Genomic DNA, 19,936 nt, shown 5'->3' on the forward strand with positions numbered 1-19,936 from the left:
CATGGCAACACACACAAAATGCTGTAGGGACTCAGCAGGTCAGGCAGCATCTAAAGAGGGAAAGGAACAGTCTACGTTTCGGCTCAAGACCTGCTGAGTTCCTCCAGCATTTTTGTGTGTGTTGTTCCAAGACTTCCAGCATCTGCAGAATCCCACATCTCTCCTCTCCATGGACTCTGTCTACACTTCTCGCTGCCTCGGTAAAGCAGCCAGCGTGATCAAAGAGCCCGCCCACCCCATCCTCTCTTCTCCCCTCTACCAGGCAGAAGATACAACAGCCTGAAAGCACGTATCAACAGATTCAAGGACAGCTTCCATCCCACTGTTACAAAGCTGCTAAACAGACCTCCCACACAATGAGAAGAACTTTTGACCTGACAATCCCACCTTGCCGTGGTTTTCCACCTTATTACCTGCCTGCGTTGCATTCTCTGTGACTGTAGCACTTTATTCTGCTTTTTGCTTGCACTACCTGGATGTGTTGAAATAACCTGTGTGAACGGCAATGCAACATGAAGTTTTTCCCTGTGCCTCTGTACACGTGACAACAATAAACCAACTTGCCAAATTTAGAATCAAGCAAACACCACGTGTTGGAAACACAGAACAAAAACAGCAAATGCTGGAAACATTAAGTAGATTAGGCATCAGCGCTGGGGAAAGAAACAGTCGATTTCAGTTCTACGACCTTGCGTCCGAACAGACAAAGAGAGAGATGCATGTGGGTTTCCAGTAGCAGATGTTGTGAATGTCCACCATAGGATAAATTGCCACGGCTCAATGATGCAGTTATCAACATGTTGAGTTGACAAAGGTTCTTTGACCTGAAACGTTAACCCTGTTTCTCCTCTCACAGATGCTGCCTGACCTGCTGAGTATTTTCATGACATCTTTAAATTTTTCAACCCACTAAGCTTCTGAGACCTTGTAATACATTCGAACTGGTAAGGCTGTGGTACCTGTCCGACAAGCCACACCGACAAAGGAAAGATAAAACTGACCCAATATGATACGAAAATGAAAAGTGTTGGGGGTGGGTCAGGCAGCATCTGAGGAGAGAGGAACAGGTAACATCTCAGATGAGGGACCTTGGTCAGACCTGGGGAAGAATGAATAGGATTGGTAGACTCAATTGGGTTGAAGGGCTTATTTCTGTGCTGTGATGTCTACGGCATTTCTATCTCTGCTTCTTTTCAGAAACGCAACTGGCGGGAGGAACACCTCACTGCTCATCCCATCCGCTGACGCACACAGGTCTTGCACTCCACAGGCACCCGGGGGAACTTACTAAGGTAGAAATAGCCAAGGGAGTTGTAACAGGAATCCGAGTGGCTGGGGCACATTAGAGCTCATTTGACCCACGGTGCCCAGGACAGTCACCATCAGCCTAGCCTTCAGTAGCTCCGACCGCTCTCCCCCTTCTCTGGAGACTGCCTACATTCGTGACTCCAGCCTCCTGCCGTGTAACAAGGGAGACCCTCCTTCACGCCACCCTGAATCTTTATGTGGACTCTTCCTCTGCTGCACCACACCCTGAACAGGAAACCGTTTGGAAGGAAGCCCGTGTGGTCTCAGGGGGAACGTGCAAACTCCGCGCAGAGAGCCCCCGAGGTCAGGATCGAACCTGGGCCACCAGAACCATGAGGCAGCAGTGCGATCCAACTGCACCGCCGTGCGGTCCCCGACTCTCCTCAGAGCAGCCATGGAAATGCGGGAGAGAAAGGCAGCAGTCCAAAACACTCACTCACACACACGGCGGCTTAAACACCAACCTCCTCACTAATTGATGCGAAAATTACCCGGATTCCTTAGGACTATTCCACACAGAATGGCCCCTTTAGGCTCAGCTCCTCCATGCCAACCATCAGGCTAATCCCATTTGCCCGCATTAGGCCCGGACCCCTCACAGCAGCACGGGGTTAGTGTAGTGCTATTATAGCACCAGCTGCCCAGGTTTATTTCTGCCACTGTCTGTAAGGAGTTTGTACGTTCTCTCTGTGACCACACAGGTTTCCTTTGGATGCGCCAGTTTCCTCCCACAATGCAAAGGCGAAGGGGCTAGTAGGTTAATTGGTCACATGGGTGTAATTGGATGTCATTGGGCCAGAAAGCCCTGTTACCACACTGTATCTCCAAATGTCCATTCTGTTCAAGTGCCTGCCAAATGCTTCAACCTCTTCCACTAGCAGTCCTTTCCTATTAATCTGCCTCACCCCTCGGTTCTTCGGGGTGAAAATCAGCCTTGGTCTGGCTATTCCCAGACAAGGGTCTGGCCTTTAAGATGCACTGTCTGCATGGGGAAAGGGAGGGGCTATCATCGACACCCACCCTCTCCATCTATTGACCTTGGAGCAGAGGGTTGCGGTAGTACGTGGCAGAGTGTAGGGGTGGATGCAAATGGGAAGGAATCCAGAGGAGAGAATGGAGGTCACAAAAACCTGCAGATGCTGCAGCACCAAAATAAAACCAGAAACTGCTGGGATATACGCAGTGGGCCAGGCAGCATCTGGGGAGAGGGAGAGAGAGGGGTGGGAGAGGGAGAGAGAGGGGTAGGGGTGGGGAGTGGGGAAGTGGTAGAAACAGAAAACACTCAACATACCTCTGGGGAAAAAGACAGAGCCAATGTTTGAGATTGGAGAGCATTGGTCAAAACTGATTAGTTTTCTGGTAGCAGGGAATATCTCTGCAGATGCTGCCTAAATCTTATTTGCTTGCACTAGGCCCACACTTTCCAGACTTTGCTCAGCAAGAGGTTAAATTAATTAGAAGATACAATTAGTTGAAATATTATGCCAATAAGACAGCCTAGAACTATTAAATAAAATTCACTGTCCCCTGCAAGAGATTCCTACACATTTCAGTTTAAATGACTGCCTGCCTAATTCTGCTTCAATGACCTTTCTACACACCTAAGGTTAGATGTAGAGATGTTTGCTGATGACTGCACAATGTTCAGCAGCTTTCGCAAGCTCAATCCACAACCAAACACAGCAAGTCCCAAACAACGTCCAGCCCTGGGGCTGCTACGTAACAAGTAACGTATGCACCACTCAAATGCTGGTCAATAACGATGTCGAACTAGAGAGATTCCAGCCATCACCTCCTGATATTCAAAGGCATTACTATCACTGAATCCTCCACTATCTATATCCTGGGGGTGAACCGGAGGAGTCAGCTTGGTCCTGATGCAGTGGTCCGAAACATGAACGAAACTTTGCCATAGATGCTGCCTGACCTGCCAGGTTCCTCCAGCATTTTGTGCTTGTTGCTGTGGAGTAACCAGAGTGGCTACAACAGGTCAGAAGCTGCAGGGACAAACTCACCTCCAACTCGCCAAAGCTTGTCCACCGCCTGCAAGGCTTAAGTTGGGAATGTGATGGAACCGTCTCCGCTTCCCTGGATCTTCAACAACATCAAATTCAATGCCATACAGAACACAGCAGCCCACTTGATAGGTACCCATCCACACCGTTCCCTCGCTCCAGCACTAATACACGGTGGCAGCAATGTGCACCATCCACACGATGCACTGTACCAGCTTGCCAACTCTTCTTAGACAGCACCTTCCAAATTCACTGCCTCTGCCAGCTGGGAGCAAAAGCACAACCTCCTGAAACTTGCCCTCCAAGCCACACGGCACCCTGAATTGGTAACTATAATTGCCATTCCTTCACCATCGCTGGGTCAAAACCTTCTCCCCAGCAGTATCGTGGGTGTGCCCACACTTCGAGGGGTACAGCGATTCAAGAAGGCAGCTCGTCACCACCTTCTCCAGGGCAACCAGGGATGGGCAATTAAATGCTGGCCAAGCCTGTTTTGTCCACCTCCCTTGAACGAATATTTAAAAACCTTCTACTCTCTCAGAGCACAGGAGCATGTGCTTACTTAGACAAGTTCAAACAGGGTTCCATTCCCGAGGACTGCTTGCAACCTGAACAGTTCACAAGTCAGAAATGCGGCTGCAGACAGAGTTCCCACATGGCAGCCCTGCAGCAGATGGCAAATCCTTCCTGCTGCTTAATCACATACACACGTCGGGTGTTCATAAACTTGCAGGACCCAAACTTAATTAAAAAAAAGAAAATGCCCCTGCTTGGGGGGGGAGGGGGGGGTGTGTGTGTGTCTCTCTCTCTCTCCCCCCCCCCCCCCCATTTCTATGCCAATGTGCTGGCAATGTGGCCAGAACGAAAGAGGAGATTGGCAGCCCAGGTTGAGGTTATGCAACAAACATTTCATCACCAGTAACATCGAAGAGAACATCGAGGTAACATCAATGAGAACAACAAAATAAACACAAGCACTCAGCAGAAACACACTCAATTGCGCACTGATGATGTCTTCTCGACTGGTGATGAAATGTTTGCGGCCTAGTCTCCAGGCTTGGCGAACAACCCTATAAACAATAACGTGCCCATTGGGAGTGCAGCAACTTGGCGACATAACTTAAGTCTTTCGGACTGGGTTCTGAGGTAATAAAAGCAAGAATGTAATGTTGAGACTTCATAAAGCACTAGTAAGAACATTATGAACAGTTTTGGGCCCCTTATCTTAGAAAAGATGTGCTGAAACTGGAGAGGGTTCAAAGGAGGTTCACGAAAATGTTTCCAGGATTGAATGGCTTGTCATATGAAGAGCATTTAACCACTCGGGGCCTGTATTCACTAAAATTCAGAGGACTGAGGAGTGATCTCACTGAAACCTGTCGAATGGTGAAAGGCCTTGATAGAGTGCATATGGAGAGGATGTTTTCTATGATGGGACAGTCCAAGACTAGAGGACACAATCTCAAAATAGAGGGACATCCTTTTAGAATGGTGATGAGGAAGAATTTCTTCAGCCAGAGAGTGGTGAATCTGTGGAATTCTTTGCTGTGGAAGCCGAGCATTTATGTACACTTAAGGCAGAGTTTGATAGATTCTTGATGGTCAGGGCACGAAGTGATATGGGGAGAAGGCAGGATATTGAAGGTAAGAGGAAAATTATATCAGCCATGATAAAATGGTGGAGCAGACTCGATAAGCCAAAATAGCCTAATCCTGCTCCCACATCCTATGGTCTTATGGTAACGCTGCAGCTCTATAAAACTCCGATTAGATCACAAGGAGTATTGTGTTCATTTCTGGTCGCCTCATTATAGGAAGGATGTGGAAGCTTTGGCAAGAGAGAATGCTGTATGGATTAGAGAACATAGAAAGATTGAACAAGCTGGGGCTTTTCTCTTTGGAGTGACAGAGGATGAGATGCAACTTGAGAGAAGAAGATAGATTGGACAGTCAGCACCTTTACCCCAGGATGACATTGGCTGATACTAGAAGACATTCATTGAAGGTGAGTGGAGGAAAATTTAGAGATGTCAGAAATAGTTGTTTTTGTTTTGTACACAACTCTCTGCCAGGCCAGTGGTAGAGGTTGATATATTAAGGCATTGAAGAGACTCTTAGATAGGCACATATGATTTTTACAAAATGGAGGGTTGTTGGCTGTGAATACTTAGAGGGAAGGATTAGATTAATTAAGGAGAAGGTTTGTAGAGATAGGTACAACATTGTGGGCCAAAGGGCCCATATTGTGTGATACCATTCCATGTTCTATGAAAGGGAGGGTCACTAAGCTATAATCAAATACACCACCCTTCCACAAATCTACTGGCATTTGCCCCTGCACCTGAGAGGGAAGGGCATGAATTGCCCTTGTCTAAGTCACCGTGCGGTCTACCCAGCCAGCTGAATGGGCCAAGACTGCAGGCAGGGAGACGGGATCCCTCCCAGCAGGAGAGGTGCAGAGAGAAACAGCAGCTGCAGGCAGCCAATGCAATGGGACTCCACCGAAGCCTAGTGAAGAAAATTAAAGAGTTTTAATTACATTGCAACTGGAAAGACGAGAGATCCTGAAGGGTGTGATGCAGCAGGGGGACATCTAATCACACAGCCCTCCCCTGCTTTGTAACTTCCCTCTAATTCCAGAATAACTCCACCAAAAACCACCATGGTGTCTACTGCTGAGGAATGTCAGCAGCACCTCTGCCACTTTGCCCTCCCTCCAGCTCCTCCATCTAAGAGGGTATTTAAAATCCTCCTTTTATAACTTATACTATGTACTGCTACCACAAAACAACAAAGTTCACAACATATGTCAGTGATAATTAACTTGGTTGTGATTCCAGCCAAGTTCAGTCAAAGGTCCCACCGCTGAGGCCTCTGTTACTCAGAGCTGACCATGGATATTTCGCCCTAGCTGTCTAGATACACACGCCAGGGCAGTACGATATGGAGGGCAAGCTGTTGCCCATGTAGCAAGCTCCCCCTCTCCACGCATCTGCAGAACACAAAGGAACAACAGAGACCGATACAGTTTGGCACCAGCAGTGGTGCAAGAGTTGCCAGTCAACACTGAACTCAATGTAGCAGTGCCTTAAGGACTCCAACTCCAGATTTTTCCCTCGGGGGTTTACTCCTGAACCCTTCCGCATGAGTGGGTATAGCTAGAAGGCAGCAGAGATTTGAGATCAGAGTTTTCCCTCTCCTAGATGAGCTGACAACCGCAGCCAACTAGCCCCATCTGGCCAAAGTGACTGGTTTTAACTCACCTTTACCCGTCTCCTATCAGTAGAAATAGTTCCTCCAGGCTTAGTAGCTAAGCCACACGGGAAGGCCAGGAGCTGGACTTGATTGTCAGAGGCTATTTGAGGCACATGACATTGGGAACATTTAATAAGTAGTTCCACCATCTCCTAACTAAACTGTCTGAAATATCACTTCTGTGAAACGCTTGTTAGACAATGATTCTCACTCAGAAGGATCTCCTGTCCCTAACTCCCCATCTCACCCCCTCTAGAGCTGGACCAGCAACCTGCAATTTTGAGACCAGTCACTCAATAACTTAGGTCCCTCACGACCAGGTTCAGAAAGTTATCACCCCTACACCCATCAGGCTCCTGAACCAGCGTGGATAACTTCACTCACCACCACTCTCAACTGATTCCACAACCTGCAGACTCACAACTAATTCTCAGTATTACTGTTATTTTATTTGCACAATCATCTTCTTCTGTATATTGGTCCTTTCTCAAAAATCCTTTGTATTTCTTTATTTGCCTGTAAATGCCTGCAAGAAAATGAATCTCAAGGTAGTATATGGTGACATATACTTACTTTGATAATACCTTCACTTTGAGACCGAGCAGTGATGGAATAGGCCTGTCCCTAAACGGCTCTGGTTAATCCCTTTGATTTTCATGACCATTCTCAGCTGTTTAGCTGTACCTACAGACACCTGTCCTGATTTCCAGCTGCAGATGCTGCAATTTCTTTAAAGACTGGAAGTTGATACTCTCAATCTGCCAGAGAAGGACTTGCCAGGTTCTTTTCGACATCACCACACCTGAAACACGTAGTGTGACAAAACAGTCACGTGGCTGTTCAAAACCAGGCACATTCTGCTTCGCACTGGCCCCGTTTTCCAAAGCCGAAGCACCCACTGCTTCGAGCCATTAACATCCCGCTCCTCACGAGCTAGCCTGATAGTGAGAACGGTGTAGGTCTGAACACTGAGGTGCCACTCTGGAATCAGGACTAGGGCTGCACTGGCACAGATGCAGCCCTTTGCTGAGGCGTGAACCCTCTCAGCAGGCAGAGCAGAACAAATCTCCGCCAGAGCAACTGCCAACCCTCAGCCAGCATCAACAAGAAAGAGGACGGTCGGGTAGTATAACAGAGGGGCTTGGTCAATGCAAACTCACTCTCACATTTCCAAGTTTACAACTGAATGCTGAATACCATATGTGCACGCATGCGCAAATGCATGCACCTTTTCCAAAGGAATTTAAACTGCACAAAGGAATTTAAACTGCACACACAAAAGGTTGTCACCTTCTACCCCGTTGGCATGTTAAGTATATTTCATGATCGTACACGATCACATTTTCTTTTCCGCTTTCTGATGCGGATGGTGTTGACATCGTGGAGCCTGCGCTGATTTTTCTGCATATTTTATCATTGGCTTATTTGCACTGTTTTTACTGAAGAAATTATTCGGAGCGCACATGCTGTTGTCACTGGGCAAAAATAATTGCTCAGCACAAGATTTTTGCGCACACTGGTCATTACAAATTAGAGGGGGCATTGCATGTGAGATTCTGAGAAGTGGAATGGAATATCCTTCCCACCCACCTGCTTCTGGCGTGCAACATGAGCTAGGGGTTACTGTCAGAGCATTGCAGCACAGATACGGCCCTTCAGCACAAAGATTCCACGCTCACCATGGCAACCACCCTTCTGGTCCCAATTTCCTGTCTTCAGTCCATATCCCTCCAAGCCACACCCCTCTATGTATTGCATCAAATGCTTCTTATAAATTATAGTACTGTCCCTGCCTCTGGCAGCTCATTCTATACACTCACTACCCCTCTCATCCTAAAGCTGTGTGCTTCGGTTTTGGACTCCCTACCCTGGGGGAAAGACCATAACCATTCACTTTATTAATGGCCCTCATAATTTTAAACATTTCTTTATGATCACCCCTCAAAACAAAAGAGATGGTTGTTGACTTCAGGAGGGCACGGAGCGACCACTCTCTGCTGAACATTGACGGCTCCTTGGTAGAGATCATGAAGAGCACCAAATTTCTTGGTGTTCACCCTGCTGGAGAATCTCACCTGGTCCCTCAACACCAGCTCCATAGCAAAGAAAGCCCAGAGGAAAGTCCATCTCTCACCAACCCCATCCTCATCACATTCTACAGGGGTTGTATTGAGAGCATCCTGAGCAGCTGCATCACTGCCTGGTTCAGAAATTACACCATCTCGGATCGCAAGACCCTGCAGTGGAAAGTGAGGTCAGCTGAGAAGATCATCTCTCTTCCCGCCACTACAGACATTTACACTACACGCTGCATCCGCAAAGCAAACAGCATTATGAAGGACCCACGCACCCCTCACACAAACTCTTCTCCCTCCTGCCATCTGAGAAAAGGCACCGAAGCATTCAGGCTCTCACGATCAGACTATGTAACAGTTTCTTCCCCCAAGCCATCAGATTCCTCAATACCCAGAGTCTAGACTGACACCAACCTACTGCCCTCTACTGTGCCTATTGTCTTTATTGTACTGCCTGTTTTGTGCACTTTATGCTGTCCTGTGTTGGTCTGTAGTCTAGTGTAGTTTTTGTGTTGTTTTATGTAGCTTCAGTGTAGTTTTTGTATTGTTCATGTAGCACCATGGTCCTGAAAAACGTTGTCTCGTTTTTACTGTGTACTGTACCAGCAGTTATGGTCGAAATGACAATAAAAAGTGACTCGATGACTTGACTCGTTCTATTTTCCAAAGCCTGGCTAACCTCTTCCTATAACTCAGGCCCTCTAATCCTGACAACATCTTCAAATCTTTTCTGAACTCTTTCCAGTTTAACTATTTCTTTCATCTAACAAGGTGACCAAAACTGCACAGAGTACTCCAAGTGCGGCCTCATCAATGATACGTACAACTGCAACATAATGTCCCAGCTCCTACGATCTGTGCGCTGACTGATGAAGGTCAGTGTGCAAAATGCTTGTTTCACCACCCTCAATGTGATCCTACTGTCAATGAACTTTGCAACGTGCACTCCTAGGTCCCTAGTCAAGGAAACATGCTGTGTAACAAAAGACCCTTCTGCCCACCAAGCCCGTGCTGAGATTTAAGCTCCCGTTTCTATTCTCTTCCTACCCTGATCCATTTTATCTGCCCACCCCACCTCCTACATTCTAATCAACATTTCCTCTCCAACCCCCCACCCCCACAAGTTTCTCTTATTCACCTACCCACTCAGGACAATTTAGAGCAACCCACGGGTTAGGGCTGTGGGAGGAAGAGAAACCCACATGGCCACAGGGAGAAGATGCAGACCCAACACAGGCTGAGCTATGATTCACTGAAGTTGGGAGTCAGTGAGCTGCCCATGAGTGGCCTGAGTTAATATCAATAAGACCATAAATCATTGCGGGGATAAAGACCTCATTCACCGGTACTGCAAGGCATCGGTGAAGATGAATCACAACAAGGCCTCCAACCAAAGAACAGGTCAACTGGAGGGTACTCACGGTTTCTGCCCTAAGGGTTCTTTTGGTAGGCTAGCTCTTCTAACCAAAGGCAGAGTGAAGATATAGACCAGCACAGTAAAACAGGAGGAGCTTTTAGCCACTCAGCTCCTCAAGCCTGTCCCATTCTCTCATCTTCTGTGCCAGCTCCCCAAAGCCTCAATTCCCCGATCCTTCAAAGACGTAACTACCACCTCCTTAAATCCACCCTTAGGAGTAGAGAATTCCTGAGGTCCACCACCAATCATTGAGGTCTAACTGATGGACAAGGCAGGTTTAGAGAATTCAGCAGCCTCCTGTGAGGGAAAAATTCAGCATCCTTGCTCCCCTGTCTGCAGCAACCACAGAAAAGTGCAGATAATAAAGCATATTGAAATCATGGGGAGCAGCGGTGATGACTTAACTCCAAATTATATCTGAACTCAAAGAACACACCACTATAAAGATACAAATTTTGAGCACCACCTTGGCTCAAAAAGGAGTCAGTGGAAGCCTAAGAGATGTTGATGAAGATGTGGGGAGCCATTTATAGTTTATTAAAAAAATTGTTTTGCTGGAAATCATTCACTGCAAGACCCATTTACATCCAGATCTGCGCAGTGTGCGGCTCAGCCAGACACAATCCATCACTGGCATTTTGTTGCTAATAGGATTAGACTTGGGGAGTGGGAGGGGGGGAACAGCGCATTAGCTAATAAGGCAACAAATCTCAATCTCCCTTGAATCTCAGCCCAACTTCATTCCATTAATTTCTTCCATAAGGATTATCTTGGCTCAAATAAGATTGGAAAACTTTCATTTAAAAAAAACCAAAAGTTTAAAAGCAGGCATTCAGTTGAAAACCTATTAACTTAGATGGCCACTGATGCTTAGGAGTTTTGGTTACAGATTATTCAGGTCAATTTTCCAATGGCAACTATTCCCTGCTGCACTCCAAGTTCAGCCTCCAGACACTGGCTGTGGAGAGATGCTCTGGAGTAAGACTGCAAATTCTTCCCTTCAAGGCATCTTATCTATTTGTCAGTTTCAATGTTTAAAAAAAAATTGTCATCGAAGTACTCATAATGTCACCATATACTACCTTGAGATGCACTTTCTTTCAATAGCATCAATGACTGACAAGCAACCAACGTTCAAATGAAGACAAACTGTGCAAATACAAAACAAAAACAAACAAATAAACAAACATCACTGAGAACATGCATTGTAGATTCCTTGAAAGTGAGTCCTTAAGGTTGTGCAATCAATTCAGTGTTGAGTGAAGTTTTCATCACTGCTTTAGGAGCCTGATGGTTGAAGGGTAATTCTGCTACTGTAAGGAGTTTGTACGTTCTCACTGTGACCATGTGTGTTTGCTCCAGATGCTGCGGTTTCCTCCCACATTCCAAAGATGTGCAGATTAATAGGTTAATGAGGCGACTGGGTGTAATTGAGTAGTGTGGGCTCATCGGGCCCAAAGGGCCTGTTACTGTCCTGTATCTCTTAGAAGTAAACAACATCATAAATCAGCGAGTTGTTTGTTCTGTCTCCCCTCTCGCTGTGAAATGGAGACACCTCGTTTTCCCTTATTAGGGAGAGAGAAAGCCTGTGGTGTGTTAAATACCGGGTGGATTGCAAATCTGTGTCTTTGCTGACGCTTTGCTGCACGCTTGAGTGCTGGGTAGTGGGTGCCGATGTTCTTTTTTTGCTCATGGGTAGGGGGTATTGTTGCTTTCCTGCTGCTTATGCTTGGGACCGGAGAGCTGGGTGGGGGGGGCTTTGGGGTTCCAACATTTAACTGTCATTCATTCTTTGGGGGCACTCCTGTTTTTGTGGATGGTTGCGAAGAAAAACTATTTCAGGATGTATATTATATACATTTCTCTGACATTAAGTGTACCTTTGAAACCTTAAATAAACTACAGAACCAATGTGAATGTCATTCCAATGGGAGTTAGCTTTCCTCCATCATGAATTCTCAGTTGGATACCTGCAGGTTTCAGTTCAGTATCTTGGAAATGCTGTCCAAACTCGTTTTTTGGAATGACCAAAACAGCTGAGCCAGTGTCCAATTCCATTTTATTTAATCTGCTGTTCACTTCTGGTGTAAGCCACATAGCTTGCCCACTGTGTCCTGTGTCACTCTCAACATAATCAGATTTTTCATCAACAACATGTGGATTAGTGCTCTTTTTGAAACAGCAACTTGACTTTTTTAGATTTATCCTTTCCCTGTGCAGGCCATTTATTTCTGTCTACCTGACATGCTCTTTGTATGTGTCCTATTTTATTGCATTTTCAGCAAATTTCACCTTTAAATCTGCATTGGTCTGGTGTGCGTGAGCCACTGCCACAATGGTAACACAATTTGTTTTGGCCAGACTAGTTTTTGTTTGGACGTTATAATTTTATTCACGTTTCATTCCTGACTGCAACTCAGTTGCATCTCTGGCTGCAGTTTCTATTGATACACCTATTTCAACTGCTTTTTTAAATGTAAATTGTGCTTCAGTTAGCGGCCATTTTTTAATGCTTTCTTGTAAGTTTCCACAAACTAAACAATTTCTCAGTGCATCATTGATCACATTACTGAGCTGACAATGCTCAACTTTTTCAATTCAGCCGCATATGCTGAAATTTACTCCCCTTCCTTTTGATTCCACTTATGAAACCTAAAGCATTCTGCAATCAAAAATATCTTTGGTTTTAAATGTTCCTGCATTATTTTCATGAATTCAGCAAAGCTCATTTCAGCTGGTTAGGATGGAGCACTCACACTTCAGGTAAACTATAAACCTTTAAACCCAATGCACTTAGCAAAAATGGCACTTGTTTCTCATTTGCTTTAAAATACTGTTCAATTAGCTCAGTATATATATTCCAGATATCTAGTGCAATCAATTATGTCTATCTTTCTGATGTAGCCAGCCATTTCTGCTTTTTTTTTTTAAATGATGTTTATCACCCAGTACTTAATTAATGAATGTGTAAATTCTTACATATTCTATCCTTTTTTTAAAAAATTCGATCATCTTTCCTTTTGCAAAGAAAACAAGCTGCTCCAAAGGGGAAAAAAACATGCTGTTTTTTAACTCAACCGTTTCTCACTGTTTTTTTAAACTTGAACTTCTCGCTGTGCTTCAACATGTAGCAGTCATCTCGGGATTGTTTTAAAAATACCTTGCCACCACTGTTATGTTTTGTAACTCCAAAATATAAAAACTAATCGAAAGGAAAACAAGGGACCAACAGATGCAGGTCTCAGTTTATCTTTTACTTTAAGCGAGGTACACCCTTATCACATGGTAGCGTCATGACGTAACAAATACACTTATTTTCTCTACATATAACCTGTAATGAACTATTTAAATGAACAAGAACGCTTATTCAAACAATAGTACCCAAGTATTAAATTCATAATACTTTCCCATATAATAACATCAGGGTGACCACTTAGAAGGAAGGTCTTCCCATCAACCTCTCTGAAACAGATCATCAGCTATCTGACAGCAAAATAGGTTGCTGCAATTCTAACCTGTCAACAGCTTCTAAATGCCGACAAAGCAGGCTATTTGCAAATGATGCAAACCTGCAGGCAACGGTTCAGTTCCCACCGCTGCCTGTAAGGAATTTGTCGAGTATCCCTGTGATCGTACGAGTTTCCTCTGACTGTTCTGGTTTCCTCCCACATTTCAAAGACCTACGGGCTAGTAAGGGTTAGTACTTGTGGGCATGTTGCGTTGGTGCTGGACACAAGGTAACACTCGCGGACTGCCCCAGCACGCATTCGGATTGTGATGGCCGCTGATGTAAATGATGCATTTCACTGTGTGCTTCAATGTTTCAATGTATATGTGACAAATAAAGCTAATCTTTAATCTCTTACTCTTTTCCAATAACTTTTGTAGTCATCAATATCGGGCAGTGATGAAGATGCTCTCAAACAAAAGGCCGATTTCAATACTAGACAGACAGCATTTAACACTGACAGACCAACTCAACCCCACCACCACCACCAGATCGTGCTCCCTATTTTTATATTGGATTGTGGGCCCTGGGAAGAATCAGGCTTCACCACCCAAAGCCATGAAGAATGGGAATCGGGAAGTCCATTCACCCCACACCCCTCTCCTGCCCTCATACCCTCCACAATGGGTTGGTCAGGTACACAGTGACAGGGGCTAATGGCCAATCCCAGTGCAGGAGCCACCCACTCACTGTTGAACAGATGACATCCAGGAGCATTGAGCAAGTTGGACTGAGGTTATCCGGACCCTGCACATCACGGGGGTTATCGCTGCTTTTGGAGATCTGCACAGATTCGGATTCATTTATCATGCGTACGTTAAAACATACAGTGAACTGCATCATTTACATTAACCACCATCACATCCAGGGATGTGCTTGAGGTCAGCCTGCAAGTGCAGCCACATATTCCACTGCCAACATAGCACACCCACAAAGTTTCACAAAACTACAAATGCTGGAAAAAGAAAACAAGACACCAACAGCAAAACAAGCCCCTTTTTCATTCCTCGTACCCACCCAAATTACCCACTTCTGGGTCTCCAAACCTTGTCCCCAAGCTCTCAGACTTGGCAGACATCAGGTCTCCGACTTCCAACTTCTCCCCAGGATGCCAATCATGGGTTTGACCTTCCAGCTTCACTTCTGTACTCTGCTCCAGGTAACCTGAGCTCTCATGACTCCTTCAGGCCTCTACGTGCGGTCACACTTCATCAGGTTTGACTTTCAGGCCTCTATTTCCAGACACACAAACCTCTGACCCCAGTGACCTGTGGGAGTCTACAGCCCTCGTGACTACCACCCATACACACTTCCAATCCGTGACTCACCGGCTTCCAACCTGGAGATCGTAGGCCTTCTCAGTGCCTGTGACATGAGTGACAGAGGAGCATTCTACCACCAGAGGTGGTAGAGTCTGAGCCTGTGCTGTCTCAGGTGTAGAAGATTAAGCACAAACTACTGAAGCACTTGGAAGTATATGGCATGGTCAGGTAAGAAACTTCTCCAATGTGAAAATCCAGAACAAGCCAAAGTAACTTCCAAACCAAGAGTCAGATAATTCATAGCTGATGTCAAGAAGCAGCCTCTTCACTCAATGAGGAGTGGTGATTCCCTCAAGCTACGAGGTCAAATAAAACTCTGAGCCCGACTTGCTGAATGGAAATAGGAGGCTGAAGGCTGGTACAGACTCTTGCTGGTTAAGGGTACATAAGGATTTGGAACTAAAGTTGATAGGAAACATTTACCTACCGATATACTGTGAGACATAGATAAACACAGGACAGAAAAGGCCCTTCAGCCCATCGAGTCCTCACTGATCATCAACCACACACTTACATGCCAATTATCTGATGCCCTGCCCCCATGATGCTGCACCTGTGCATACCTGTAGGTATAACAGTCAACTTGTCTTTGACTTTGACACTGACGAATTCCAAACCAGCTCAGGACAAAAGGAACACCAGTCCCAACAGGTAAATCAGGGCCCAACACCTTTGCTGACAGGTTTCCTCCAAGCAGCACATTGTCCAGTAGGAATGCATAAACACAAGAGATTCTGCAATGCCTGAAATCCAAGCAACACACACAAAACGCTGGAGGAACTCAGCAGGTCAGGCAGCATCTACGGAAATGGTCAATATTTCGGCCCAGAACCCTTACCAGTACTGGAAAGGAAGGGGGAAGGTGCCAGAATAAAAAGGTGGAGGAGTAATTCAAATAACCACACAAGATGCTCAGTGCAATAGTACGTAATTTCCAACAGAAATTGCTGCTCACCATCAGTGAACCCAAGGTTACAGCTTTTAACCAAACCTGCCACCCCTGTGCTCACTGCAAGGACACGGTCTATTCTTTCTCATCAGAAAGTAAATCTTCCCCTTTGCCTGCCAGCAAGCACAAATTAAGTCTAGCTGCAAAATGTGAGCACCGAAATCTGAAGAGCCAATAAGAGGGCTTATTGCTCAGAGTCACATCTGGATTGCCAATGATCCACATGTGGTTAACATATGGAGGACCACTGGTCCACAGATGTTGCTTGACCTGTTGTGTGCCTCTGAGCGTTCTGCTTTTAAACAACAGTAACTGCCTTCATTCACACTCGTCGCTGGGCACGCAATCAACATTATCCTTGTAAAGGCTTTGTCTTGCCTGTAAACCTCGCTCACAGACCACAGGCAAAATGGCAGTGCTGGAAAATGATTAAATTCCTCTTAACATGAAACCTCGGACAGGTCTCAAATGGAGCTGGTTCAAATCCCAGCGTCCAGTACTTCATACTTTTATTCCCTCCTGTCTGATAGCTTACCAAGTAGCATAAACTGGCTCAAAATACATGGTGAAAGAAATTAAGTCCAAATATGGTGAAGACTTCATTTGCCAGCTTCCGCACAGTCCAATTTCCTTGCCAAAGCCTCTCACATTGGTCTCATACTGAGACCAAGAGGTATTGTGGAAATCAGGTGCCTCACTCACCAGGTTGTGGGTTTATGCCCAACGCAGTACTGAGAGAATGCAGCACTGTTGGGGGGTGGGGTTCATCTGAAAAACAGTAAGCTGTCCTACGTAAGGACAACGAAAGGGGTTCGCCTCAAAGTCCAATACTGCTATCTCCAGACTACCTCTGAACTCATGGGACAAAGAAGCTGCCATATTAGAAAGACTCCACTTCCAGTAAATTTCTCAAATCACGGACACACATTTACGGCTGACAATGTTCCTTTTGTATTCATCAATACACTCCAGTTCCCTACTGTCACCTCCCACAATCCACAAGGGAATGATGCACAAACTCCGAAACACGAGGTTTAGGCTGGCCACAGACACAGACAGCCTATCACGACGCACGGTGAAGGTATTTCGGGCCACCGACATGTCTCCAGCAGGTGACAGGTTGAGCTCGAGTCACACCTCCCCACCAGTCTGTGGAGCCGGCTAAAGGCTGATTCCTCAAGCATTTCCGGATCCAAGACTTCCGAGAGGGCAAGGAGCCTCCAGCCAATGCTGGGGAGTGTACACACTTCTTACAATAACTTGGCCTCACTCTAACTTATTATTCTATTTTTGTAAGTTTTATTTAGAGACACAGCACTGTAACAGGCCTGTCTGGGCCAACGCGCTCATGCACTCCCCAATTACACCCATGTGGCCAATTGACCTACGAACCTATACATCCTTGTAATGTGGGAGGAAACCGGAGCATCTGGAGGAAACTCACACAGTCACAGGGAGAACGTACAAACTCTGCACAGACAGCTGTAAGAATTGAACACGGGCGGCTGGACATGAAATATTCTTACTGTAACCACTACGCCGCCGCTGTGCCACCACTGAAGAACAACAATTCGTCTTCCACCGAACCGGACTAAATGCAGATCGGAGTCCACGGCCAATCTCCCGGCTATAATACAACCAGGCTAGGTTGGCTGCTCTTTTTTGCCTTCTACAACTTGGGAGGCCTTTCGGCCCATTGGGTCCGTGCCAGCTTCCCTGCGACATTCCCAGCACACGTCCATCAGCTCCCATTACATTCTTCTGCCGCGCACCCGCACACTCGAGGCAGCTTACGGTGGCCGACCAACTTACTGGCACGTCTTTGGAATGACGGGGGGAAATGGTTCAGCCAGAAGAAACTCACAGCGCCACAAGGAAGCAGCACTGGAGGTTGGGACTGGACCTGTGTTACTGGAGCGGTGAGGTAGCAGTACCAGTCACAGCAGTCCATTTTATTTCCGACAACTCAACGGCCTCATATCGTAAATTACAGGGCAATTCCCATCAGTAAGCTGGGGCAGAGTACAGAGAGAAATAGAGAGAGTACAGAGAAGATTTACTAGAATGTTACCTGCATTTCAGCACCTAAGTTAAAGGGAAAGGTTGAACAAGTTAGGTCTTCATTCTTTGGAGCGTAGAAGGTTGAGGGGGGACGATAGAGGTATTTAAGATAATGAGGGGGATAGATCGAGTTGATGTGGATAGGCTTTTTCCATTGAGATTCAAACAAGAGGACACGAGTTGAGAGTTAGGGGGCAAAAGTTTAAGGGTAACACAAGGGGGAATTTCTTTACTCAGAGAGTGGTAGCTGTGTGGAACAAGCTTCCAGTAGAAGTGGTAGAGGCAGGTTCGGTATTGTCATTTAAAGTAAAATTGGATAGGTATATGGACAGGAAAGGAATGGAGGGTTATGGGCTGAGTGCGGGTCAGTGGGACTAGGTGAGAGTAAGCGTTCGGCACGGACTAGAAGGGCCGAGATGGCCTGTTTCCGTGCTGTAATTGTTATATGGTACCATACTGCTGTAAGTTTCTAAGTCAATAAACACAACTCTGTTCTCAGTGAGAGACTCAGAGGGGCAGGGTAACTGAGAAAGAAAGGCAGAGGAGTTGCATGTGATAGTGGATCTGGATCTATCCCACTGAACAGAGTGGGACTGAGTTTCTGAAACATACAGCAGTTTCACCCAGCATCCAAGTATACGAGGGGTGATTGATAAGTTCATGGCCTAAGGTAGAAGGAGATAACTTCAAACTTTCTGCATAATCATGCAGTTGAACTACACGTGCATGTAACGAGAGCTGTATAACTTACCTCCACAAACTTATCAATCACCCCTCGTACATTTGCACCCTTAAGCCAGAAGAGAGGCAAACAAATTATAAGAGCAGAGTGTTCCCCCAGCGCTGTCCTGCAATTCAAAATCACATTGGATCTCTCGTTTTTGTTCTTCTGCCCAAATCCCAAAGCCTTCCACTCCTCCAGAACCTAAGAGTACACAGATCCCTGAATTCATTCCATACTCAGGAGGATTCCAAAGATTCATGATCTTGAATGGAGGAAATTCTCATCTCCAGCCTTTGTTTCTGATCTCCTGACACTCTTTGTCCAGCTATTCCCCAGCAGTACCACAGAGTCCATAAACAGTATCACAGTGATCTCTTATCTCTCTAAACTCTGAAATAAATTTGCCCAATGTACTCATCCTCTTCTGGCAGGACAATACCCCATTCTGGAAACCAGTCTAGTCAACCTTTAGTCAAAGGCCAAGTCAAAATCGAGTTTATTGTCATAGGCACAAATATATCTACATACGTGCCATGGAAAACTTACTTGCAGCATCATATAAGCAGCAGAACCAAGAAAAACACACAATAAATTATACTCTCAAAAATAACTATATCCTTCCCTGGGTAAGGATATTTGTAATGTGCGCATACACACACGCGCACGCACAAAATGCTGGAGGAAATCAGGTAGCATCTACAGAAAGGAATAAACAATTGACTCTTTAGGCCAAGACCCTTCATTGGGACTGGAAAGAAAGGGGGAAGAAGTCAGAATGAGGAGTCGGGGGCGTGGAAGTGTCCTGATGAAGGGTCTCAGCTCAAAGACTGCTTATACATTTCCATACATGCTGCCTGACCTGCTGTGTTCCTCCGGCATTGTGTGTGTGTTGCTCTGGATTTCCAGCATCTGCAGAATCTCTTGTGTTGTTCGTACATGTTAAGATCACAATACTGCATGTGAACCATTACCAACTCCAATTACCAATGTATTGAAGCATTAAAACATTACTTTTATTATTCAAAGCACTTTGGAATAGAAGCCTCTTTAACATTTCCTTCTCTACTGATTTCATTACCCATACACCAGCAATCTATAATTGGCAAACAAGTCTATCAAGGTCTCTCTGAATGCTGTCATCTCCTCGTCTCACATTCTCCCTTTCCCACCAAAGCAGCTGACTTCAGGGTAAATGTATTTCATCTACCACAATCTTGCCCGATCACTAAGCCCATCTGTCAATCTGCAGTCTCTGCACACAAAGCACTCCGTCCTCACAGTTTACCTCCCACCTAGATCCGC

General features: G+C 45.7%; 1 protein-coding gene across 1 annotated transcript in view; it reads right to left on the reverse strand.

Moving 5' to 3' along the window:
- The window catches only part of LOC140728177 (Krueppel-like factor 7), a 73,201-nt gene that overhangs the window by 18,270 nt on the left and 34,995 nt on the right, over nt 1-19,936 (reverse strand). The window lies entirely within an intron of this gene.

Source organism: Hemitrygon akajei, chromosome 5 (assembly GCF_048418815.1).
Source record: "Hemitrygon akajei chromosome 5, sHemAka1.3, whole genome shotgun sequence".
NCBI classification, from domain to species: Eukaryota; Metazoa; Chordata; class Chondrichthyes; order Myliobatiformes; family Dasyatidae; genus Hemitrygon; species Hemitrygon akajei.